This window comes from Oryctolagus cuniculus, chromosome 17 (assembly GCF_964237555.1).
Source record: "Oryctolagus cuniculus chromosome 17, mOryCun1.1, whole genome shotgun sequence".
NCBI classification, from domain to species: domain Eukaryota; kingdom Metazoa; phylum Chordata; class Mammalia; order Lagomorpha; family Leporidae; genus Oryctolagus; species Oryctolagus cuniculus.
This window is the reverse complement of record NC_091448.1, coordinates 64951042-64978481: the sequence shown is the minus strand read 5'-3', so window position 1 is coordinate 64978481 and position 27440 is coordinate 64951042. Positions and strand designations below refer to the sequence as shown.

The window sequence follows — 27440 nt, the reverse complement described above, 5'->3', positions numbered from 1 at the left end:
GAATTTACATAGCATAAATTGTTTTCTTTGTGTTGGAGAGGCATAAATCACCAGTATAAAGGGACATCTATTTTAAAACTGTAAAACTAAGGATGTTGATAGGGCAAACTATTCAAACTTTCATGAATGGACAAATAGTCACAAGTATGTATATAGGGTTAAAATAGTCATGCATATGAAACTAATATACTTAAAAAATGATTATATGCTCTGTTCTGTTAGCAATCCATTTATACATGAGAACTTCTCTTCAACTAATGACTAGAAGAAAGCAATAGTATTTAGTGCTTGAGATAAGTTTTCTCTTTCTATTGCAATTTTTAGAACCTATAGATAGGAAACCATTATCTTTCATCCCCCAACTGAATTATGCATTAAATTGTAAAGTATTTTCTGATCCAAAAGTTTTTTCCTCCAATAGAAATAGGGAATAACAGCTGATTATAAACAGTATATAAACTGATTATAAGCAGTGTGACTTATTTGAATAGCAAATATAACTGAATATTTTCTGTCATATAAATAAATGTAAAACATGAGTTACATGAAATACTCCTGGGTCTGAAGCTTCATTCTGCCCATGTAGCAAGTTATCTGCAAGTGATTCTGTCCCAATCCACTACATTCAGTTAACCCTGGTAATGTTTTCAATTGCTTCAGTTTGAAACAGGCTCATGTAGAACTGAGATTAGAAAAATTCAACTGTTTTTATTCCTCCTTATGACGGTTGCTGACTCTAAACTTCGAAAATAATGTTCAAGGTCTCCTAAGGGAGTGTAGTTAGGAAGGCTGGGATTGAGTAGAATCACTGTGTAAGACTAAGAAAAATGAAAACAAACCAAACAGAGGCTGTCTTTATTTGCAGCCAATTATCTCCTGGCTGTGGCCACCAGGATCTTCACCCAATCTGTTTTCTGAATCTGGTTGTATCCTGCTACTCATTTTCAAAGGCATGCCATTCTCAGATCAGATAACATCTTTTTCATGACCTTTTAATTCTCATGGTAATATGAAAAGAACAGTTTCAGTGCAGTTCTTAGATACAATTCTAAAAATATAAAGATACTTGCTTTCTCCTCCCTCCTTCCATCCTCCCCACCTTCCCTCCATTCTTCCATCTTCCTTCCTAAGAAGAACTGTAATCTACTGATTAATGATCCACTAAATTCACAGATCAATAAGTTAGAAGTGAAAGGACCATAGTTCAGCAGGAATGTAGGCAAGGGCTATAAACAATAATCAAATGAAAAGATATTCATTCCATTCATATACAGTAATTTTTTACATAAACAGATCATTAAATATACAGTACTACATCATTCTTTACCATTGGTTTGACAAAGATATAAAATAATTTGATAATATTTATCTGCAACAATACAATACAGACTGGCATTTATCTGTTTTTGTTTTTTTATACTTTCTTTTAATTTTAGCTCCCATTACAGGAGAGAACATGCAGTGTTTGTCTTTCTGTGTGCAGCTTATTTCATTCAATACGATGACCTTTGGTCGCATCCATTTTGACACAAATTATAGAATTTCATCATGTTTTATAGCTGAATAATATTCCCTTTTGTGTGTGTGTGTATCACATTTCTTTATTCATTCCTCTTATGATGGACACCTTGTTTGATTCAGTATTTTGAGTATTGTGAAGAGTTAGCCTATAAACATGGTGGTGCAGAAATCTCTTTGATATGATGTGTTCATGTCTGTTGGTGTACACTTAGTAGTGTGATTTCTGGATCATATCAAAACCTGTGGGATACAGCCAGATATTAAGAGGTAAACTTATAGCATTAAATGCTTATATGAAAGAGAAGTTTCTCAAATAAATGATCTAATGATGCATTTCAGAAATTTAGAAGAACAAGCCAAACTGCAAATTAGCAGGAGGCGAGAAATAAGAAGGCTCAGAGCAGAAATAAATTGAAGCTAAAAGAATCACAAAAGAACAATAAAATGAGAAGCTGGGTTTTTGAAACAATAAGCAGAATTATTCATGCTCTGCTGTATGGCTCATTCCAAGTCACACTGGTCATCGACTCCAGTCTCATGAAGTCAGGAATTCTACAGAGAAATGACTACTTTCCCCTAGATCTTCAATACATGATCATCTCCAAACTTGACCAGGATTTTTCCTCTTCTGGAGAACTGACTGGAGTGACAGCATGGAGAGGCAAGCTAGTGAAAGCCCTAGCATCTTTCCATGGTTTCTGGGTCTCTGAGAAGCTCAGAGAAGGAATTCCTTCCTAGGCAGTCTCAGTTCCACAAGAATAAGGCATCCTCTATGTCCACCCCTTGCTAGGCCAATCTCTGTTACCCTCTCTCTGGTATTTTCTAACAGTTCTAAGACATTAGAATGTGTCTGGAGATTCTGTTGGTTGGAGGATTCCATGTAGGGATCGTGGTACCAGTCTCTGTTACTTTGGGTTATTCCTATATATTGTGGGGAGTTGTCAAGAACAAGTTCAGAGTCCCCAATTAAGGCTCCCTAGATGTCTATCCTTGGCACCCCATTTGCCTGGCTTTTTGCTTTTCTCTTCCTCCTTTTCTTTCCTTTTCTGTGAAGGAAGCCTTTTGTCCTCTTCAGTAGTCTGGGTGAAGATTAAGAAAGACTGCCCTTTGCATAGGTGTTTTTGATTTAAGATTTTAAAAAATAGCCCACATTTTCCTCAAGTGGGTGAACTAAAAGTCCAGCACTTCCCATTTAGTACTCAAATGGGAAAGGGAATTTGATAACCCAGGGAAGCAGGAAAGGACAGATCTAAGTGATACTTCACATCAACACATTATATATGATCATAAACTCTTGTTAATATTACTGTAGAACTGTAAAACTTTCACAGTAGGGAACAATTCATATTTTAATATACATGAAATACGATTTTTACTGACAACTGATGAAATACTTCATTTTCATCTATGACAAATGTTAAAGTCAGCTTTAAACTGCTATAAAACTCAAAACTATACCTGTGATATATGTTTTTAATAGTACCCTTTATTAATCAAATAGGATTAGGGGACATTGAGTATCCTTAAATTATGAAAAGTGACATTTAAGAAAATTAAGTCATTGCTACACTTTCTGGAATCAATTTTTGCAGATACATTGTTATTTGGTTTCAAAACATCAAAATATTGAATCTTCATAAATACAGACTGTTTCTACAAATGTGTTGGTGAATCTCAGTTGGCCATTTTTATTGTTTATATAAAATAATACAATTAGATTGTGGAGACATGGAGAGAATTAGATTTTTTTCAAGTGACTGTAGTAACCCTCTTTACTCATTTTATTGAGTTGATAATTTAAAAATACCTTTACCTTTGATAGACTGTGTATCTGTAAGTAACTTCAGAAGAGAAAGGTTGTCTGAAAGATTTGTTTAACATTGATTCATCCATGTAAGGAATAGATTTTGACTTGTTATCAGTATGTCTGTGATTTCACATGTCATCTCGTAAGATCTTAAGAGTAGAATATGTTTTAGATTTACCAGTTTCCTACTAAACAAGTTTTCAGTTTGATAATGTTTTTGTATTGTTTCTAAATATAGCATTTTTTACTAAAGGGGTCAGACATTTTAAAGTTACGTATTTTAAATATACTAATTATACATAAAGCATTTTAATCATATGTTAATTGCTCATCCTCCTAAAAAGCAAGGTGAGAGACTGGCATTGTGGTGTAGCAGGTGGAGCCGCTGTCTGTGATGCCAGCAGCCCATAAGGGTGCAGGTTCTTGTTCTGCCTTCTTCATTTACAATCCAGCTCCTTGCTGATGGCCTGGGGAAAAGCCAATGTTTGAGCCCCTGTACCCACAAGGGAGACTCAGAAAAACCTCCTGGCTTCTTCCTGGGCCAGCCCTAGCTATTACAGCCATCTGGGGAGTGAATCAGCAGGTGAAAGATCCTATCCAAGTCTCCCTCTCTCTATTTAACTCTAATTTGCCAAATAAATAAATGAATATTTTTAAAGAAAACGTCAAGGTGAATATACTAACTTCGACACCGAGTCCTTTTTGCAAATACTTCTCATAAACCTTAGGCGACCATCTTCAATGCATTCATCAGAGAGATATAATCTGTTGCATGTTTAAACATTTAATGCTGTAGTATCTGATTTAGTAGGCACAAACACCTACCCACAAACCTAAAATCCATATGAGAAAATGACATTTATCAAACATTTACAAATCAATAAAATATATTATTAACATTCGGTGTAATTGTAATGAACTCTGTAGGAATATAGAGGAAGGATATCCATAGGGACCATTCTATGCTAAATGCAAGGAGAAAAAAAAAAACCTTGATGATGACAGGACCTGAAGTTGGCTTTTAAAAACTGACGTGAAAGAGATGGTTTCCCTACATTTTAAAAGTATTAACAGATCAAAATGTGAGCGAAGTAAGACAGCAGAGTTCACCTAGTTCATCATCACATTTTATGTCATCTTCTGACTCTGATGTGTAGACCACATTTCTTTACACTTCCTTATCCTGGCTGCCAATAGTCAGTCAACCTCACACCCATTATACACATAATAATGGGAAACATTCTATAATGACTTCTGAAGTTTGCTTAGAAATGTTCCCTGTCAATAAGAAAGTAAATTCACTGTTGTTCAAAGTACTCTATGGATTTTTCCACCGTAGCAGTCTCAAATATGTTATAGGGATACTCTTGGACAAAGCGAACTGTACTAAACAATCTGAATTTCCCCTGTGCTTACACAGGTTGCTAAAGCTACTCTTCCCTTACGTTTTATCTCTTTGAGATTTCAGTCCCACCCACCCCTTGAAACCTAGTAGAGTGCTGATTTCTTCTTTGAACCCCTGTGATGCTTTCTGAGTCATTACTTTGGCAACTGCCTTACTGGACTATACTCTTCTGCACTTAACTTGTTCTCTACTGCTGAACAAATTAATGTTACCTGCTTTTTTCATATCACTTATAGACTAGTTAATGTCTGTAAAGTAATTACAAAAATCTGTATAGCAATAAATGTTTAGAATATTATATATGCATATATAATCAAAATATTATGGACATTCCAATTTAATCATATGAAGTATGATGAAATTCTCAAGAACTAAGTATTAACTATAAATCATATATATAAATAAAGAGATGAAGAAAGGATAGTCACCATGAGATATAGGTAAATTCTTATGGGAGCATACATTTGTGGGATCAGATTTTTTAAAATTTTATCTGCATATCTATTTTGATTCATTTATTAAGCAAAAATCAGAGAAGAAATATGATTTTGTTGGAAAATTGATTTAGTTCATATAAATAGAACTTGCCTACTTCAGGAGTGGGATTCTAGAGGAAAGAGTAATATTGCACTCTTAAGAACTGAAGGGTTAGGTGACTGAGCCATAGCTGAAGATCCGATGTAAGGAGCCAGTGGCCCATTGGTGGTTATACCTACCAGGATCCACGGATGATCTAAATAGTTTGAAATGGAGGTTTTTGAATCAGTGTATATAAATCTGAGAACAATTCAAATGTTTGTCCTTTTACCGTTTGCTTATTCATGCCTCTGGTTATTTCAACTTCGTCCACAATACTGATGTCTGTCTATAGGACATCTATTATTTCAGACTGAAGTCATTGGCCTTTGTTCTCCTTTAATGTACTCAGCTCCCTGTAACAGATATAAAGAATGTAGAACATTTGTTAAAAGAGAACATCAAAATATGTAGAGACACTTAGAGGGAATATGAAATATCTCTTTATTGTTTCAATGGAAGCATGGTCTTTTAGGTCAGGGGTTTAAAAAATTCAGTGTCCTCTGGAAATGTTCAGAATGTGTTCTTTACGTGAAAATCTGGTGCAGAAATTTTAGTCAATACAGTTAAAGAGTTTTAGTAAATATTTTTGAATGCTTTTGTGAGAGGAATGTTTTTAATTACACAAAAATAGAAATGGGTATCTGAGGGGCTACAGGTAAAGCTGCCACCTACAATATTCGCATCCTCTATGGGCACTAGTTTGTATCCTGTCTGCTCCACTTCTAATCCAAATCCCTACTAATGGCGTGGGAAAAGCAGCAGAAGATGGCCCAAGTGTTTGGGCCCCTTCTAAACACATGGGAGACCTGGAAGAAGCTCCTGGCTCCTGCCTTTGGACTGGCCCAGCTGTGGCTGTTGCAGCTATCTGAGGAGTGAACCAGTAGCTGGAAGATCTTTATGTGTTTTTTTCCAAGTTTTTTTTAATTTGACAGGCAGAGTTAGACAGAGAGAGAGAGAGAGAGACAGACAGAGAGAGAGGTCTTCCTTCTGTTGGTTCACCCCCCAAATGGCTGCCACAGCCAGCGTGCTACGCCAATCCGAAGACAGGAGCCAGGTGCCTCCTCCTGGTCTCCCATGTGGGTGCAGGGCCCAAGCACCTGGGCCATCCTCCACTGCCTTCCCGGGCCACAGCAGAGAGCTAGACTGGAAGAGGAGCAACCAGGACTAGAACCGGTGCCCACATGGTATGCTGGTGCTACCAATGGAAGATCAACCAAGTGAGCCACAGCTCCAGCCCCAAGACCTCTCTCTTTACATCTCTCCCTTTCTCTGTAACTCTGAATTTGAAATAAATAAATCTTTTTAAGAACTCCAAATGAATATCAGAAAATACTGAGTGTTCTGGAAATACTGATTTCTGGTGAGCCTCGCTCTATTTATGTGTGTAACACGCCTGCTGTGTTCCCATGTGTTCTTCTTAGATGGCAAGTATCTAGCTGTGGGATCGTACACAAAGTATGCTGAGGATCATGTATTGTGAGCAATACATTGTGTTTGGAAGTGCAATTTGAGATTACTGAGTCAGTTTAACACTAGCTCAGGAAGTGTTAGGATGAGGGCATGCCACAGTAAGGAGAAAACAGAACTCTAGGCAACAACAACATGAGAGATTCTAAATTTTCCACATAATGCTAAGCAAAATAAATTGTAACTATCACTATTAAAATATCTAACCAAATTAAAGACCCAAAAAGGGAGTATGTGCCAAGCAAAACAGTTGTGCATTATCTTCAATAGTGGAAGGCATTGTAAAATACAGACTCCATGAGAGGCACTTACTAGATACTTTATGTATCTTACATTATATAATTTTCACTTGCTTAGTACAGCAAGTCATTGATTTTTACACAATTTAAGAACATATGGTTTACAAATTCAAACTTTAGAGTTTGAAGACAGTTCTTCCTAGCTTTAAAGCTAGGCTTTCCATGTACAATGATAATAGATGCTCACCAATTTTAGTAATGTGCAAAAGGTGGTAATTGGGTTGAGGTAAGAAAGTTGGTGCAGATTTGAGTTGAGAATAGGATGTATAAGCAGGGATTTACTAATAAAATGTGATAAGGGAACGCAGCATTTATCATAGGATCAGTGATGAGCTGTGGAACATTCCACGTGGGTATTTTATCTCTGAAATGACTGTAATGGTCCATGGTGGAGAATCTGTTTTCTTTGCATTTGAGAAAAGAAGAAGCACAACACAGAAAAGCAGGAATACACACTCAAAAGACATGAGTGGTAAGCAATTAGGTTGAGAACCTGACTGTGGGTTTCTCACAATACAGGTGATTAAAGGCACAACCTGTACAGTTCAGATAGACCTCGCCTGTCTAGGTTCTTTTTCCTTTAATAAGGTTATGCCTGGTGCTTAATATAATCATGACTGTATTCAAGGAACATTGGAACACACAGGTTCAGGAGGACACATGTAGAGAAATAGGAATTGATTGTAGCAGAAAGGGAAATAAAATAGGAATTGGTTGGCACTTCTGATTCTGGCTGATGGAGCTGGTAGAATTAGGAACATATTTTCAAGGTCATTCACTTAAGAATGGGGTTTATGGAAAAAAGATAAAAAGTAACTGCAAAGAGTTTATGAAGAATGGAATAAGAAGCTAGATTTACCTTGGTACAAAAATGTGTGAAGCCATTTTGATAACGCACATTTTCCACGAACTTTTGAAAAACCTCTCGTATTCTGCAAGAGTCATTGCACAGGTGATGTTTTTGTTAGATAGTTTATAGTGAAGAGAACAGTCTTTGAAAACAGATGACAAGTTAACGATCTTGGTCTCTGAGTTAGTAGTTGTAGCTAGCTCTTTCTGCAAGGTCCATTACTTTACTGAGCATTATTTTTATTTTCTTGGGTTTTTAGAGCAAATAATGAAAAAAATAACAGTAATTAGTCCTCATCTGCTATGTCCCAGACAATACATGTAGTGATTCATGGGTGTTACCTTATTTCATACTCATAATATGATTTTAAGGTAAATTGTACTGTTGTCTTTTATAACAAATGAAGATTGAAATTTGGGTGCTTTTTTGAGTCCATACAAGTAGTAAATGGCAGAGCTTAGGCAGTCTTAATCTAAGGCCCAAACATTTAACACTGCTATCTAAAGCCTATTACTTATTACCTGAAATACAAAAGCATTAAACAAATATTAAGTTCTTTCTATCCAAATTATTCCAAACTATTAAGACTTCAGCACTGTTGTTAATGATTTCTCTAAGCTGTCAATAGGAAATTTCACTAATGTTCTGGTCTGTTTGGTTCTAGCACTGATACATTCTGTTCTTTGTAGCTGGTATTATTTCTCATGGAAATATAGATTGCCGGTCCCACAAATTTAGGAGCAGTCGTAGACACAAAGAGCATGGTGAGGAATGATGGGATCCAGATGCTGAATTTATGGAGAAAGGTGGAAATGGATCCCAGAACATATTTTATTTTCCCAGTGTTATAACCAGATTCAAGGATAGAAGAAAAATGAAAATAAAATGGCATCTTTTTATTTTATTTTATTTTATTTTGTTTTTTGAACTTTTATTTAACAAATATAAATTTCCAAAGTACAGCTTATGGATTACAGTGGCTCCTCCCCCCCGTAACTTCCTTCCCGCCTGCAACCCTCCCATCTCCCGCTCCCTCTCCCATTCCATTCACATCAAGATTCATTTTCAATTATCTTTATATACAGAAGATCAATTTAATATATATTAAGTAAAGATTTCAACAGCTTGCACCCACACAGAAACACAAAGTGTAAAATACTGTTTGAGTACTAGTTATAGCATTAATTCACATTGGACAACACATTAAGGACAGAGATCCTACATGAGGAGTAAGTGCACAGTGACTCCTGTTGTGGACTTAACAAATTGACACTCTTGTTTATGGCGTCAGTAATCGCCCTAGGTGGCATCTTTGATTTAGAAACAAAACTAGCATCCAAGAGGTGGGGTCATTGCTTTGGAATGTGTTTCTCTGTGAGAGAGTACAGTGACATGTTCCATTATCAAGAAAAATAAATGTTTTATTCTGATGATAAGATGCAAAGAAATACAGAGCAACATGGGAGAACAGCTGATGCTACAAAGAGCAAGGCTTCTCACGGTCATATTTTAGGGACAGTAGAAGATGGGTAAGGAACTATATGCAAGGCAGTAAACCTAAGATACTGATTTTCATGAAATATTTCAGTTAATAGGAGCAAGTATGGATGATTTTTGCAAGATAAGCACTTAGCAGGGATGGAGGAAGCATTGGTTTCAGAAATAAAGCAGTAATGATAAAAAAGATCCCTCACCATATTTTTAAGGTTATGCAAAATAATTCAAATGTTGAGTTTCAAGATGCCTGGGAAAATAATGCAAATTGTCATTTTCCTATTGATGCTGCTATGCCTTCATGTATCAGAAGTTCTATTTAAATATTTACCTCTCATCAGCATTATGAAACATAGCATCCACCTCTTCATATTCACAAGAGAACTTATTGTAGGAGTTCTCTAATCCAAAATGACTATATAAAAAGAAATCTGAGTTATAATATATTGCATTTCAATAATGTAGTCAGTAACAGATACATTCCAAAAGCTGTTGAAACCCACCAATATTTAGAGATCCCCAAAACAGATATAATTAATCTGAATAATATACACAGCTGTAATTTATCAGGTTGACTCAAAGGAGATAAATCTTACTAAAGACATGGAATTAATCACAGTGACTCCAGATAGGATCCCATAAATCTTCAATACTGTTTTTAATTTTTCTAATATCTTCCTTTTTTGTTTTTGGTCTGATTGAAAAATTTCCTAAGATTTGTCTTCTAGGTTAGACATTCTTTCTTTTGCCTTATCAATTCTGTTTCCCAATTTTCTTATTTCACAATTAGTTCTTTATTTCTAATAATTTATTTTGATTTCTCTTTAAAATCCTCATTTCATGAGAAAATTTTCATTCTTCTTGTATGGGTTTCTTAAATCATGGATTTCCTCCCTATCATTTATGAGTAATCCTATTAATCTTGTGAATTCCATTTGAGAAATTCTATCAGTCTCTTCATCTTCATAATCTAATACTGAAGTGTTTATGGGCTCCTTAGAGGGTGTCATGTTGTCTTTCTTAATCTTGTTTCTTGAATTTTTGCATTTATTTTTAGGCATTTGTGGAGATATTTGTTTTTTTTTCCTCTGATTGCTTTTCTCTGAACAATACCTCTGTGGCTCAGTGGAGTATCTGCTCTTGCAATGTTAATGAGAAGCTTGTGCTGGGTGTGGCCAGAGAGCTCTGGTCAATGCTGCACGGTGGGATGAGTATCCTGGGTGATACACAGGTTGGGTGTGTTTGATCTCTTGTTAACATAAGGGAGGTATGGTCACTGTTGACATAATCTTCAGCTTTTCCCTTACAAGGTGAGCAATGCCTGAGTGTTAACCCTCAGTGAATGCAGCACTCATCTACACTTTTGCATTAACTGCACAAGAGATCTGTGTAGTCTTCACTGTGAACATGGATCCTGCTGCAGTGGCATACCCCAGGCAGTCAGGGAACTCTGAGCATGTGGATCTGCACAATGTGATTGCTCAGAGACCCAGCTACACCCTGAGCCTTCTCATGCAGTCAGAATTCTCACAGTCTCAGCAGTCAGGACTCCCACAGTCATAGAGTGCCAAGGAAGCACTCCACCCCCTAGCTTGTCATGTCCACAGGGAGGCTGAGATGTTCCCAGAGCCCGCTGCCACCTAGGCAGTTTGAGCCCCTGAGGCCCAGAGCCTGTTATGTTGAGAGGTTGGGGGCACCTCACAGTTGTATGTGGTTGTCCAGTGCCTTTTTAATCCCCTCAGCCAGAATCAAAGTCTGTGGAGAACGTGGGTTTTCCCCCTAGTAAAATCCCTGAATCATATGTGTGCACAATACCTGCTGTCTGCAGCTATACTCATTTCGCAATCATGCTGGTCACATACAAGTGTCTGCAGCCAGTATTAATGTCAGAATGGCTCCTCCCCACCCATTTCTGGGTTCATGCACAGAAGCTGTTGTGTTTGTCTCTACTGACAAGATGGCAATGTTCCCCACCAGTTGCACCTGAGACACTGCAGTTGCCTCTGCTGACAAGATGGTAACCGTCCTCGGTGCACACGCAAAACCTACAGCAACTACCACATACTTACATCAAAATGGTGCCCAAACTCTCTCATCAGTGGCCAAATGCCATTGTTGGGGGGGTATGGTGAGAGAGAGGCCCCTTTTCTTTTTTGTCTCAGTGAGCAGGCGCCCTGTTCCCTTCAGGGCTCTAGTCTGGACTCAAAGACAGTGCCGTCCTCTAAGCTCTCATTGTGGCTATATCACCAGTGTCACAGGCCACTTCAGTCTGAATTCACATTATTCTGCAAAGCTGATACTTTCTCCAGCTCATGGCTTCTGGGATCATTTTTTGTGTCTGTGCTGTTTGATGTGCCTCTGCACCTTCCACACAGATCTACAACACCTCTCCTCCTTCAACAGAATCTCCATTGTGGTTTTCCAACTCTCCCCTGAGAATGCCTTTCTCCACTTTTAAAATACTATTTCCCCTTGCCTACAGCAGACAGCCCTGCTGCTGTTCTTCCATCATACAATCTTCCTCTCTGCATTTCCTGGGAGCTGTGTGGTCTGCTAGTGCCCCATAGTACTCCAAGATGTCGAAGCCCTTCTCCTTCCCCTTCCCCTTCTTCTTCCTTCCCCCCTTCATCTTCTTAGTCTGTCTTCTTATCCTTTTCTAGTTTTTAAAAATTTTATTACAGTTATACACTTTTCATGTATTTTATATTATATACAGTGTAGGAACATAGTGATAGTTTCCACTCAACCCTCCCTCTTGCCCATTCTGCAAACCTTCTTCCACCTGCCTCTCCCATTCCTGCTCTTAATTATGACAAAGACTGATTTTCAGCCTGCTGAATGATCATGAAGTTAACACTAGACTATAAGAGATCAACAAATAATATGAAGAAAAAATCACTGTTCCTCAACAGAAGAGACAAGGGCTGTAAACAATCATTGAAACTCAAAATGTCCATTTCACTCCAACACATTTCATTTTAGGTACTATATTAATTACCTCAGATCAGGGAAAACCTTTGGTATCTGTCTTTTTGGGACTGGCTTATTTATGTAAGTATAATGGTTTCCAGTGGTGTCCATTTTGTTGCAAAAGATTTTGCTATTTTATGGATTTCTCTTTTCTGGAGCTGAGTAGTACTCAAAAGTATATCTATAATTTATTTATTCAGGCATCCATTGATGGACACCTGGGTGGATTCCATATCTTAGCCATTGTGAATTGTGCTGCAACAAATATGGGGTACAGATAACTCATATGCTGAATTATTTTCAGTTGGGTAAATTCCCAAGTGGGGTGGCTAGAACATATGGTAGGTTTATATTCAGATTTCTGAGGTATCTCCACATTGTCTTCTACAGTGGCTGCACATTCCCATTAACAGTGGAACAAGGTAACTTTTCCCCCACATTCTCACCATCATTTGTTGTTTGTTGACTTCTGTATGAGAGCAATTCTCACTGGAGTGAAGTAGACTTCACTTGTGGTTTTGTTTGAGATTTTTCTGATTACTAGTGATCTGACCATTTTTTTCAAGTGTCTGTTGCCATCCTAATTTCCTCTCTTGAAAAATGGCTGTTCAAGTCCTCTGTAGATGTCTTAACTGGATTGTTTGTTTTGCTATTGTTGAATTTTTTAAGTTCTGTATACATTCCAGGTATTAACCCTTTATCAGCTGCATAGTTTGCAAATATTTTCTCCCACTCTGTCAGTTGCCTGTTCACTTTGCTGAGTATTTCTTTGGCAGTGAAGAAACTCCTTAGCTGGATGTAATCCCATTTTATAATTTTGGCTTTGATGGCCTGTGCTTCTGACTTTTCCAAGAAGTTTTTGCCTATTACAACCTCTCATAGAATTCCAGAATGTTCTGTAGTAATTTGATGCTATCAGGTCATAGATTGAGGTGTATGGTCAATTTTGAGTGGATTTTTGGGTAAAGGGTAAGATAGGAGTCTAATTTCATACTTCTGAAAGCAGAGATCCAGTTTTCCAACACCATTTATTGAACAGACTGTCCTCATTTCAGGGATTGATTTTAGTTTCTTTGTGAAAGATAAGATGGTTGTAGATTTTGGATTGATTTCTTGAGTTTCTATTCTGTTCCACTGGTCTATCCATCTATTTTTGTACCAGTACCAGGCTGTTTTGATTATAATTGTCTTGTAGTATGTCTTTTTGTTTGTTTGTTTGACAGGCAGAGTTAGACAGTGAGAGAGAGAGAGAGAGAGAGAGAGAGAGGTCTTCCTTCCATTGGTTCACCCCCCAAATGGCCACTACGGCTGGTGCGCTGTGCTGATTTGAAGCCAGGAGCCAGGTGCTTCCTCCTGGTCCCCCATGCTGGTGCAGGGCCCAAGCACTTGAGCCATCCTCCACTGCTTTCCTGGGCCACAGCAGAGAGCTGGACTGGAAGAGAAGCAACCCGGGCAGAACTGGTACCCACAGGCAGAGGATTAGCCTAGTGAGCCGCGGTGCCAGCCCCTGTAGTATGTCTTGAAATTTGGTATTGTGTTGCCCTGGCTTTGTTTTTGCTGTATAAGATTGCTTTAGCTATTTGAGATCTCTTGTGTTTCCATATGAATTTTAGCAGGCTTTTTTTGGATCTGAGAAAAATGTCATTGGCATTTTTATTGGGATAGCATTTTTATTGGGATAGCATTGAATCTATACATTTCTTTTAGTAGTATGCATATTTTAATGATATTGATCCTTCCAATCCATGAACATGGGAGATTTCCCATTTTTAATGTCTTCTCTCCCTTTTATGTTTTGAAATTTTCTTTCTCAGCTGGGCTGCAGGCCATATTATGGGGAAAATGGGGTGAGATAAATGTGCCCCCTTTACTTCCACTGAGTCTGTGAGTAGCCACTAGTAACTGCTTGCCTCTAGGGCTACAGTCCCAACTCACACCGTTTTCTCCCTCTGTCGACCAACAAGGGTTTCTGCAGTCTGGTCTCACCTCTGCCTCCTAGCTTCCACCTGCTCCTGCTCTCAGCTGCTGCCATCCTGTGTTGTGTCCATGTTTGTGCTGTGTCCACACCTTCCATATAGGTCCATGGCATTATACTTCCTTTGTAGAATTCCTAGTGTGGATTTTCTAATTCTCCCCTGAGAGTGCACTCCCTGTGCTTTTTTTCTTGAGATTTTTCCATAGCCTAGTACAGTATTCGTTCCCTATTATGTCATCTTGGAATCTTCCCAAGATGTAATTCTTCTTAATTGTCCCTATTATGTGGTGAATTTCTACAGAAATCATGCTTTTCTAGTACACAAAACACGGGTCAACAGGTTCCTCCCCACTGGCTTTTTGCTGCCTCCACAACTCAGTGCTAACACTGTAAGTGCACCAAAGGGTGTCCTCTCAAAATGAGAATAGGAAAGCTCCCCAAGTTCCAAATTCTATGTTAAGAACAACAATAGCATAGCAACACTTCTAAACACAAATGCATGGTCTGCCTCCAGCTGACTGTTTTATGACATCATTAATTTATTATACAATCATGTATTTACAATATCACAGTGATGTTTTATGACACCATAATTGATTATGTAAACACAATGTTTTAAAACATCACAATAGTTGGTTTATGGCATGACAATACTGGTTTATGATAGCAACTGTTTTCATGACAACACACTTATGACCAGATAATACTGTTTTATGGTATCACAATTGATTATGGGGTCATAATGGTAGGTTTAAGATATCACAGTGATTTTTATGGCTTCATAATTGATTATGATATCACAATACAGATTTATAGTATCACAATGGTTTTAAACGACATTATAATTGATGTTAACATCACAATGTCTTAATGATGATGACATCACTATGCTGTTTTTGGCATAATGTTAGTTTTAAATATGTCACAATTAGGCCATCACAATGATTTTTAGGACCTCACAATTTATTATGACATCACAGTTTTGGCTTATCACATCACAATCACGATTTATGAAAACATAATTATGACAAAACAATAGTTGATTTACAACATCACAATGGTAGATTTATGACATAACAGTGGTGGTTTATGATATGACAACTAATTTGGTATCACAGTTGATGTCACAATTGGTCATCTTGGAACAATGACAGGTTAATGAAAGAATTGATTATGACATCACTGTTGTAGGTTTATAATTTCACAATGGTGGGTTTATCATGAACCAATTGATTGTAACATCATAATGGTTTTAATAAAAAAATGGTTTATATCACAATTTATTATGACATCACAGTTCTGACCTCACAATTGATTATGGAAAACAATGGTGTATGACATGACGGTTATGATATGACAGGTGATTATAACATCACATGGTAGCCTTATTAAATATTTATTAATTTACTTGAAAGACATTTACAAAGAGAGAAGGGGGAAGCAGAGAGACAGAGCTTCCATCTGCTGGTGCAGTCCCCAAACTGCTGCAAGAGCTATTGCTGGCCAGTCCAAATACAGAGGAGTCAAGAGCTTTAAGTGAGTCTCCCACATGAGCACAGGGGCCCAATTACTTGGGCCATTTTCTGCTTTCCCAGGTTCATTAGCAATGAGCTAGAACAGAAAAGAGCAGCTGATACTTGGACTGGCATCCACATGGGATATTGTCACAGGCAGCTATTTAACCCTCTATGGCATAATACTAGACCAACAGCAGTATACTTTTTACCAAGGAGGCAAGTACCAATGCCAGTACACTTGGTAAAGTGATAAGTATAAATACACAACTGATCAAAAAGATAGGGTAAGTGTCGAAGAGATTACACAAATAAGACCAGTATAAGCAAATAATGAAAGATAGAATCAAAAGGGAGAGAATGATCCTGTGGGGGAAGCAGGACACACAGCAGACTCCAAACGAACACAAGAGTTTTCCAGAATTAGATTCTCATCTAAGGAAAATCAATGAAATGCCAGAACTAGAACTCAAAGTAGGGATTGTAAGGAAGCTCCATGTGATGCAAGAGAAATGAACAGAGCAATGCATGACATGAATGAAAATTTCATGAAAGAGGTAGAAATCATTAAGAACAACAAAATAGAGATACTGGAAATGAAAACTTCAATCGGTGAAATAAAAAATATGATTGAGAGTTTACAAAGCAGAATACATCAAGGAAGAAAGGATTTCTTATCTGGCCAAGACTTTGGAAGTAGCCCAGTCACACAAAAATAGAGAGAAAATAATTTAAAAGAATGAACAAAGTTTATGTGAAACACAGGTTTAACGGTTTAAATGGCCAAATATTCATATGATAATGATTCCTGAATGAGGAGCAAAAGACACTGAGAAAGTATAAAATGAAATAGTAGTTGCAAATTTCCCAGGTCTTGAAATAGACATGGATAGCAGGATACAGGAAGAAGAAAAGTCCCTAAGAAGACTAAACCAAAACGATCTTCTCCAAGGAATATTGTAGTCACATTGTAAAAGATAAAGACAAGTAGAGAATCCTTAAGACAGTAAAGTGTCAAATTACGAAAAAAGAAAAACCAGTTAGACTAACATAAAACTTAGCCAAAACCCTACAGGCCAGAAGAGAGTGGGAGGATGTATTCAATGTCTGAAAAAAATCTTCCAGCTGAGAATATAACCAGCAAAGCTATCCTTAAGAAGTAAATAAGAAATAAGGGATCTCCCAGATAAGCAAAAAAAATAATTCACCAGCACCAGATCAACCTTCCAAGAAATTCTGGGTTCCCAGGGGGGTAGAATAGGGGAAGGGCAAGCTACTCTAGGCTATGGGAAAATAGTAAAAATAGGGGCTGGTTTTGGGGTGCCAGATTCTGTCCCGGTTGCTCCTCTTCCAGTCCAGCTCTCTGCTGTGGCCCAGGAGTGCAGTGGAGGATGGCCCAGGTCGTTGGGCCCTGCACCCACATGGGAGACCAGGAGGAAGTGCTTGGCTCCTGGATTTGGATCAGCACAGCGTGTCAGCTGTAGCAGCCACTTGGAGGGTGAACCAACAGAAAAAAGACCTTTCTCTTTCTCTCTCTGTCTAATTCTGCCTGTAAAAAAAAGAAAAATAAAAAAATATATAGGGGCTGGCACTGTGGCTCACTTGGTTAATCCTCTGCCTGTGGCACCAGCATCCCATATGGGTGCCGGGTTCTAGTCCTGGTTGCTTCTCTTCCAGTCCAGCTCTCTGCTGTGGCCCAGAAGAGCAGTGGAGGATGGCCCAAGTGCTTGGGTGCCTGCACCTGTGTGGGAGACCGGGAAGAAGCACCTGGCTCCTGGCTTCAGATCAGTGCAGTGCCAGCAATAGCAGCCATTTGGGGAGTGAATTAACTGAGGGAAGACCTTTCTCTCTGTCTCTCTCTCACTGTCTATAACTCTACCTGTCAAATAAACAAAAAAGAAAAGAAAATAGTAAAAAGAGAGACAGTGTATACCCAAGGAAAAGTTGGAGGAAAAACTGCATTGAAGATTCTGCAGAAGAGACTTTTTGGATCTGTGTGGAAGGTGCAGATATGCAGCAATGAGCATGGACACAACACATGACCCCAGCAGCAGAGAAAAATGCCAGAGAAAGTGCCAGCTTGGAGAGCAAGAGAAAGTGCCAGCTTGGAGAGCAAGAGAAAGTGCCAGCTTGGAGAGCAAGGTGAGATCAGACTGCAGCAGACTGTGACACTGGTGGTTTAGAATGAGGGACAGCCTAGAGGGCTATACTGTCGTTGAGTTCAGTCTAGAGCCCAGAGGGGATTAGGAAGCCTGCTCACTGAATTGAAGAAAAGGGACACTTCTCTCCCCCATTCCCCACCATGGTGCCTGGCAACCAGATGAGAAAGGGAGGGCATACTTTTGGACAAAAGCAGGTAGCAGCTGTGTTGGCTCTTGTGCTCACACCTCATGACTGTGTGAGTCTTGTGTGCTGAGAGGGTGCAGGGGGTACCTGGTTCTCAGGGCCATCACGTGCTCAGAGCTCCCTGCCTGCCTGGGGTGGGTCACTGCAGTGGTATATGTGCTCACATTGAGGACTGCACAGTTTGTTTTTGCAGTTCATGTGAAAGTGCAGATGAGCACTGCACACACTGAGGGCTAACACCTGGGCATTGGTCACATTGGAAAGGAGGAAATGAGGGTGTGATTACAGAGATAAGAATACTCCCCTTTCTGTTAACAAGAGATCTACAATGCCCAAATTGAAAGTCACCCTGGATACTCCAACCACCCTTTAACACTGACTCCCTGGACACACCCAGCACACATTCCCTGGGTACTCACTGAAACAGCAGAAACCCAACTAAACAGAGAGGCAGAGTTCAAAGCTAAAAACAATCAGAGGTAAAAACCAACAATTATCTTCAAAAATGCCTAAAAATAAGTGCAGAAATTAAAGAAACAAGAATAAGGAAGTTGGCACCAATGCTGTAGCATAGTAGGCTAATCCTTCGCCAGCGGCCGATAAGGGCACCAGTTTATGCCCCAGCTACTCTTCTGATCCAGGTTGCTGCTTGTAGCCTAGAAAAACAGTGTGAGATGGCCCGAGTTTGGACCCATGCACCTGTATAGGAGATGTGGAAGAGGTTCCTGGTTCCTGGTTTTGGATTGGTTCAGTATTGACCATAGTAGCCATTCACATAGTGAACCAACAGATGAAAGACCTTTCTATCTGTGTTGCCCTCTTTCTGTCTGTAGTTATACCTCTCAAATAAATAAAATCTTTAAAAAAGAATAAGGAAGACAACATGACTCCCCAAAGGATCCCAACACTTTTATATTAGAATGTGAAGATGAAGAGATTGATAAAATGCCTGAACCAGAATATAAAAGGTTAATCACAGGAATACTCCGAAGTATTCAGAAGGAAATTCACAAAGTAAAGAAATATATACATGACAGGAATAAAAAGTTTTCCCATGAAATTGAGATTTAGAAGGGAAATCAAAATGAAATCTCACAAATTAAGAATTAAATATATAAATAAAAAGTACAGTGGAAAGCATTAACAGACATGGTGAGGCAGAATAAAGAATATCCAATCTAGAATAAAAACCTTTGGAAATTTTTCAGTAAAGTAACATTAAAAAAAAGAAAGAGGAAGTTAGAAAAAGTATAAAAGTGTAGGAGATTTATGGAATGCTATCAAATCACCCAACATACAGGTCTTAGGACTTCCTGAAGGTGAGTACAAAGAAAAGATTAGAAAGACTATTTCCTGAAATAATTAAAGAAAATTTCATAATTTGGATAAAGAAAGGGATGTCCAAAGCACATAGAACACCTAATAGACGTGACCAGGAAGATTTTCACAATGACACATTGCAGTCAAACTTTCCATAGTAAAACATAAAAGATTCAAAAATGTGAATGAGAGAAACACCAGATTACTTTCAGAGGATCTCCTACTAGAATTAGCTGAATTTTCATCAGACTCCACAGGATATGAGAGAACAGACATAGTACAAGTAATAAGAAAAGAAACACTTAGAAAAAAATACCAGAGTACTGTACACTGCAAAGCTCTCATATATGAATGAAGGTGAATAAAAGACCTTCTATAACAAACAGAAATTGAAAGAATTTGTCACCACTCATCCAGCTTTACAAAACATGCTAAGGGTGCGCTACACACAAAACACAGAAAGATAGTCATCATTATGAAAGAATATGAAGGCAGAAATTCCCCCAGTAAAAGTACAAAGGAAATAGAAAGCAAACAACAGGAATATTTATGGAAAAATAGCAGGGCCAAGTTGTTCTTTAGCATTAGGAACCTTAAATGTAAGTAGCCTAAATTCTCAAATTAAAACATATAAACTGGTTCAATGTATTTAAAAAAGGCCTGCCTATTTGCTGCCTATTGGAAACACACCTCACCAACAAATATACACACCGACTGAAAGTGAAAAGAAGGAAAATATATTCCAAATTAAAATAATGCAAAAAAGAGCAGGTATAGCTATCCTAATGTCAGACAAAATAGATCTTAACACAAAAATTGTTAAAAGAGACAAAGAAGGGCACAAAGTAATGAATAAAGATCAATTCAACAGTGACTATAATAAATCTTCAACATTTTAGTAAAATTTCAGATAATCAAAGATTTCTATGCAAATATGTCACATAACAAGTCAAGCATAAATCAAGATGGGAAGTCTGGAGAATTTCTCATTTCCTAGATTTTCCAGAAAGCTATCATTACAACATACAGGGCTCTCTCCTCTATTTTATTCCTACCAGTTCCAAAGACAAGAAGGAGTAAAATACATACACACAGCACATGCACACACATGCACACATAGGGTGGTAAGCAGAGAATCTAATTCCTTTTTCCAATCACCTAAGTTTTCCTTTAATTCACTAAAAGAAAACTGCAGATATCTTCATTGGTTTCCCTTTTTCTAAAGATTTCTGTAACCTTCATTGCTGCCATAATTATTTTTATTTTTGCATTTTAACATAATGAAATTCAAAAGCAGCTTCATAGTCAGAACACCTGAATACCTGTGTAACTGCAGGGGCACCTAGGTAAGAGTAGCTGCCAAATTCAGTGATCAAACTTTTTGAGTTCCATGACAAGCTATGGCTCACATGACATTCAGGATTATTTTTCAGAACATTGAAATTAGCCGTTACAATACAGAGAAGTGAAGACATGATGTAAAAGATAAAGTACTTGGTTTCATTAACATGTTTACCAATTCAACTCGCAAAATATTCCTCATTATTATTCATGCAGGTAATTGTGAAAGTGCATAAATTAAATAAAAAATTATTCCTTCCCTTCCTCTCATTCTCTTATATTCTACAAAATGTTTTCCCTGGGACTAGGCCTTGAAAAGGCCACTAGATGTTAGTATGGCATGCATTACTGCCTACAATTTAAAAAGCTCAATTTGTCATGGTTGTAATTACATTATAAAAATGTCCACATGAGTAAGTCTAAAAAAGGTTGAAAACTACAGTAAATCTACTCTTGACCACTGTTTTGTGTTATGTAGAAGTCATAGATTTGGTAAAGCATTGTAACAATTTAGGAAAGCATCGGAATCTTTAAATTCTGGATGAAATTTATGTTTTAATCTACAAAATTGCATGAAGGCTTACTTCAGAGACCTCCTAGCATTCTAAAATTCCTCAAGCTGGACAAATCACTTTTAATATAGTTCATTATGAACATCATCCTTCAAAAGCACATCTTATTGTTTGCTCCGCATTTTATAATGTTAACCTACATAGGGCTGATCTTAATTATTCATGAAAATCAAACACGATAGGAAGACAAACCTGAGAGAAACATTTACAATGCAATAGCATAATTTGCTAAATTCATCAGTAACAGTATTCTCTTTTTTTAAAATATTTATTAATTTATGTGAAAGTCAGAGTCACAGAGAGAGGAAAGGCAGAAAGAGAGAGAGAGAGAGAGAGAGAGCGAGAGAGAGATCTTCCATCCAATGTTTAACTCAATTGACCGCAATGGGCACAGCTGTGCCGATCCAAAGCCAGGAACCAGATGCTTCTTCCAGTTCTCCCACATGGATGCAGGGGCCCAAGGACTTGGGCCATCTTCTACTGCTTTCCTAGGATACCTCAGAGAGCGGGATCAGAAGTGGAGTAGCCAGGTCTGGAGCCATAACACATATGGGATGCCAGTGCTTCAGGCCAGGGCATTAACCTGCTGTGCCACAACACCGGCCCCAACATTATTCTCTTTAAAAAAAAAACTTTCTTAAGTCTTTCTTCTCTTTATTTACCAATGGATTGTGGGAAATGTGCAATTTTATCTTCACATGAAAATATTTCAATGCACGATGATCTTACTTGGTGGAGGTCTTATCCAACTCTTTTCCATCCTATTGTAAAGGTTAAAAAAAAGCAGCAAACTAGGATGGAACTAGCTTGTTACCAGTCATACTGTCTGAAGGCTTTCAGAATATGTTGGTTTTTCCCTCCTTCTGTCTCTACTTTGTTCTTTCAGCTCACAATATGTAGGCTGGTGTGTTGTTAACATTTGTTCGTAGGAATAGTTTTTCTCCTGACTAAAGTCCTATCTCTCCATAGGTTGTTTCTCTATGTAGTATTTGCTTGCTCAGTTCCTGCCTGATTATATCAATAAGTTCTTCTTTTAGCTTTGCTAACTCTTTTCTCATTTCATCTAAAATATCCTGCTTCAGTCTGTTATAGTAAAGTCCTTTTGTCCGGACTCTATTGGCACTGGGCTGTGATGAGGGTGTGGATGTTGGTCTTGAAATGACAGGTGACTTGCTGCCATTCATGGTATTTGTTCTTTCCCGAGGTTTTCTTGTTGGTTCGGGTGTGCTTGTTGATGAGGCCTTAGAGGTTACAGCCTTTCCCATTCCAGCTCCTTTTGTCTTTGCTGTTCTTGTAGTTACCTTCTTTGAATTTCCATTTCTTCTTGGGATGTGCCATTCTGAACTTGGGCAGGTAGTTGTGAATTTTGTCTAGGCAATGTTGGCTCTGTTTCTTGTTAATTTAATGATTCTAAGCCATGTGTCATGGCACTTGTGCAGCCACTGGCATCCTCTTTGCTGCCAAAGTTGAGATCATACACCTGTCTAGCATCTCACCACTGGTGGAAGGTCTGTGTAGCTTGACTGTATTTCAATCCTTTAGGAATGGCACAATTTATCACAACTTGATGGTTCTGAATGTGCTATTGTCTGCATGGTGATAGATGTGAAATCTGCTAAACCCAGCAAAGCCACCAGCTTCTTACTGGAATAATCATAAACCATCACAGCAGATTGAGAGATTGCTTGAGAGATGCTCTAGTAACTCATGGTGCCAGCAGTGCCAAGGCTTCCCCAGCAGCTGGGAGATGCAGGAGGCATGAGCTGAGGGAGTTTCTGCTCCAGGGGTAGGGGATGCAGCTAGGAGCCATGAAACAAGTGCCCAGCTCCTCCTTCAGTGGGCTTGGGGCTACACCATCTCCTCACACAAAGCTGAGGCACTGGCCATAATGTGAGAAGGTGGCAAGAGAAAGGCTGGGGGAGGGGTGAGAGGCTGAGGCATGGAGTGGGTCCCCAGCTTTTGCTGTCTCCCACCTTCTCCTCCTTGTCTTCATCCTCTTCCTCCCCTGTTCTCAGAGGTTCCTCATCTGCCCGTGGAGGGGTGCCCACCAGGGCTGTACACTAAGGCCGTGTGCAACCCCAAATCATTTCTTATAGTCACCTTGCATGTAAATGGACTCAACCTTCCAGTTAAAAGACACAGACTAGCTGGATGGTTTAAAAAGCAAAATCCATCTATTTATGGCCAACAAGAAACACATCTCACCAATAAAGATACACATAGACTGAAAATGAAAAGATGGAAAAAGATACTGCATCCTAGCAGAAACCAAAAATAGCTGGTGTAACCACCCTAATATCAGAGAAAATAGACTTTAACACAAAAACTATTAAAAGAGGCAAAGAAGGTCACTATGTAATGATCAAGGATCAATTCAACAGGAAGACATGACTATTATAAATGTATACACACCTAGTTACAGGACACCTGGCTATTTAAAAGAAACATTGAAAGACCTAAAAGGATGCATAGACTGCAATACCATAGTAATGGAGGACTTCAATAACCCTTTCAGCAATGGACAGATCAATGAGATAGAAAATCAACAAGGAGGCCAGCACCGCGGCACACTAGGCTAATCCTCCGCCTGGAGCACTGATGCACCAGGTTCTAGTCCCAGTCAGGGTGCTGGATTCTGTCCTGGTTTCTCCTCTTCCAGTCCAGCATCTCTGCTGTGGCGCGGGAGTGCAGTGGAGGATGGCCCAAGTGCTTGAGCCCTGCACCCACATGGGAGACCAGGAGAAGCACCTGGCCCTGGCTTCAGATCAGTGCGGTGTGCCGGCCGCAGCACACCAGCCGCCGTGGCCATGGGGGGAGGGTGAACCAATGGAAAAAGGAAGACCTTTCTCTCTGTCTCTCTCTCTCACTGTCTACCTATCAAAAAAAGAATCATTTAAAAAAGAAAATCAACAAGGAAATAGCAGATTTAATCGACACAATAGACCAAATGGATCTAACAGATATCTACAGAACTTTTCACCCCACAGTTGCAGAATAAACATTTTTCTCACCAGTGCATGAACTTTCTCTAGGACTGACCACATGCTAGGCCATAAAGCAAGTCCCAGCAAAATAAAGAAAATCAAAATCATACCATGCCTCTTCTCTGACCACAATAGAATGAAGTTGGAAATCAGCAACTCAGGAATGTCTACAATATATGGAAACACACAGAGACTGAAAAAAAATGCTCCTGCATGAACAGTAGGTCATTGAGGAAATCAAGAGAGATAAAATCTTTGGAAATTAATGAAAATGATGATATAACATATCAAAATTATGGGATACAGCAAAAGCAGTGTTAAAAGGAAAATTTACAGCAGTTGAAGCTTACATCAAGAAATTATAAAGGCACCAAATAAAATAGCTATTAATGCATCTCAAAGACCTAGAAAAACAAAAGCAAACCAAACCCAATTCTAGTAAAAGTAAAGAAATCATTAAAATTAAAGAAATAAACAAAATTGAAAAAGTATACAAAGGATCATCAAAATGAAGAGCTGGTTTTTTGAAAACAAACAAACAGAGCCGGCGCCGTGGCTCAATAGGCTAATCCTCCACCTTGCGGCGCCGGCACACCGGGTTCTAGTCCCGGTTGGGGCGCCGGATTCTGTCCCGGTTGCCCCTCTTCCAGGCCAGCTCTCTGCTATGGCCAGGGAGTGCAGTGGAGGATGGCCCAGGTGCTTGGGCCCTGCACCCCATGGGAGACCAGGAAAAGCACCTGGCTCCTGGCTCCTGCCAGGATCAGCGCGGTGCGCCGGCTGCAGCGGCGGCCATTGGAGGGTGAACCAGCGGCAAAGGAAGACCTTTCTCTCTCTGTCTCTCTCTCTCACTGTCCACTCTGCCTGTAAAAAAAAAAAAAAAAAAAAAAAAAAAAAAAAAAAAAAAAAACCCAAACAAACAAACAAACAAAATTTGCACATCACTGGTCCAAACTAACCAAAAAGAACACAGGAGACTCATATCAATAAAATTAGAGGTGAAAAGGAAATGTAACAAAAGACACCACAAAAATAAAAAAGAATTCAGAAATTACTACAAAGAGCTGTATGTCAAAAAACAGGGAAACACAAAACAAATGGACAGATATCTCCACACATACAACCTACCTAAATTGAACCATGAAGACATAGAAAACCTAAACAGACCAATTACCAAGACAGAAATTGAATCAATAATAAAGATGCTCCAAAGAAAAGGCCACCATCACCTTACTTCCTAAACCTGAAAAAGATACAACAGAGAAAGAGAACTATAGACCAATTTCCCTGATGAACATAGATACAAAAATCCTCAACAAAATACTAGACAACCAAATCCAGCAACATATCAGAAAGATCATTCTCCTGGACAAAGTGGGATTTACCACTGATATGCAGTGATGAATCACCATTCATAAATCAATCAATGTGATACATCATGTTAAGTTGACGAACAAAAACCATATAATTAATCAACAGATTCATAGAAAGCGTTTGATAAAATACAATGCCCTGGCTGGTGCCGCGGCTCACTAGGCTAATCCTCCACCTTGCGGCGCCGGCACACCGGGTTCTAGTCCCGGTCGGGGCACCGGATTCTGTCCCGGTTGCCCCTCTTCCAGGCCAGCTCTCTGCTGTGGCCAAGGAGTGCAGTGGAGGATGGCCCAAGTACTTGGGCCCTGCACCCCATGGGAGACCAGGATAAGTACCTGGCTCCTGCCATTGGATCAGCATGGTGCGCTGGCCACAGTGTGCCGGCCATGGTGGCCATTGGAGGGTGAACCAACGGCAAAGGAAGACCTTTCTCTATGTCTCTCTCCCTCACTGTCCACTCTGCCTGTCAAAAAATATAAATAAATAAATAAAAAATACAATGCCCTTTCATGATGAAAACTCTAAGCAAATTGGGTATAAAAGGAACATCCCTCAACAACCATGGCAATTTATAACAAACCCATGGCCAGCATCATATTGAATGGGGAAAAGTTGAAAGCATCTCCACCATTATCCAGAACCAGACAAGGAGTCCCGCTCTCACCATGCCTGCTCAATATAGTCCTTGAAGTTCTAGCCAGAGCCATTAGGCAGGAAAAATAAATCAAAGAGATACATTGGGAAAAAGGAAGTCAAACTATCCCTATTTTCAGATGACATGATTCTGTATATAGTAGATCCAAAAGACTCCACTAAGAGACTATTGGAACTCATAGAAGAATTTGGCAAAGTAGCTGGATATAGAATTAATACACAAAAATCAACAGTCTTTGTATACACAGACAATGCCATGGCTAAGAAAGAACTTCCAAGATTAATCCCATTCACAATAGCCTTAAAAAATCTGATAGCTTGGAATAAATTTAACCAAGGATGTCAAAGATCTCTACAATGAGAATTATAAAACATCAAACAAAGAAATTGAAGAGGATACAAAAAAATGGAAAAAATCTTCCTTGTTTATGGATTGGAAGAATCAATATCATGAAAATGCCCATACTACTGAAAGCAATTTACAGAATCATTGCAGTACCACTCAAGACATCAAGGACATTCTTCTCAGATGTAGAAACAGTGATACTGAAATTCCTATGGAAACATAGGAGACCCTGGATAGCTAAAGCAATCTTATACAACAAAAACAAAGGGGGAGGCATCACAATACCAGATTTTAAGACATACTACAGTGAAGTAATAATCAAAATAGCCTGGTACTGATAAAAAACAGATGAATAGAACAATGGAACAGCATAGAAACACCAGAAATCAATCCAAGAATCTAAACCAACTTATCTTTGACAACAGAGCTAAAATCAATCCATGGAGCAAGGACAGTCTCTTAAACAAATGGTACTGGGGAAATCTGGATTTCAAAATGCAGAAGTAGGAAGCAGGACTTCTACCTTACACCTTACACAAAAATCCATTCAAAAATGGACTAAATATCTACATCTATGACCTGATACCATCAAATTCTTAGAGAACATTGGGGAAACCCTGCAAGA

General features: G+C 38.7%; 2 long non-coding RNA genes across 5 annotated transcripts in view; one reads left to right on the top strand and one right to left on the bottom strand.

Annotated features, from left to right (window-relative positions):
* LOC138846305 (uncharacterized) overlaps positions 1-27440 on the top strand; it is a 561128-nt gene that overhangs the window by 66901 nt on the left and 466787 nt on the right. The window lies entirely within an intron of this gene.
* The window catches only part of LOC103346282 (uncharacterized), a 69119-nt gene continuing 43010 nt past the window's right edge, over positions 1332-27440 (bottom strand). For 2 of the 4 annotated variants that reach the window (XR_011383768.1, XR_011383765.1), the window contains exons 2-4: positions 9754-9837; positions 7938-8010; positions 1332-5665 (exon numbers count right to left, since the gene is read on the bottom strand). This is a non-coding gene — a long non-coding RNA (uncharacterized lncRNA). Of the gene's footprint in view, positions 5666-7937; positions 8175-9753; positions 9838-27440 lie in introns of all 4 variants that reach the window. The other 2 variants (XR_011383767.1, XR_011383766.1) reach the window with 2 other exon arrangements.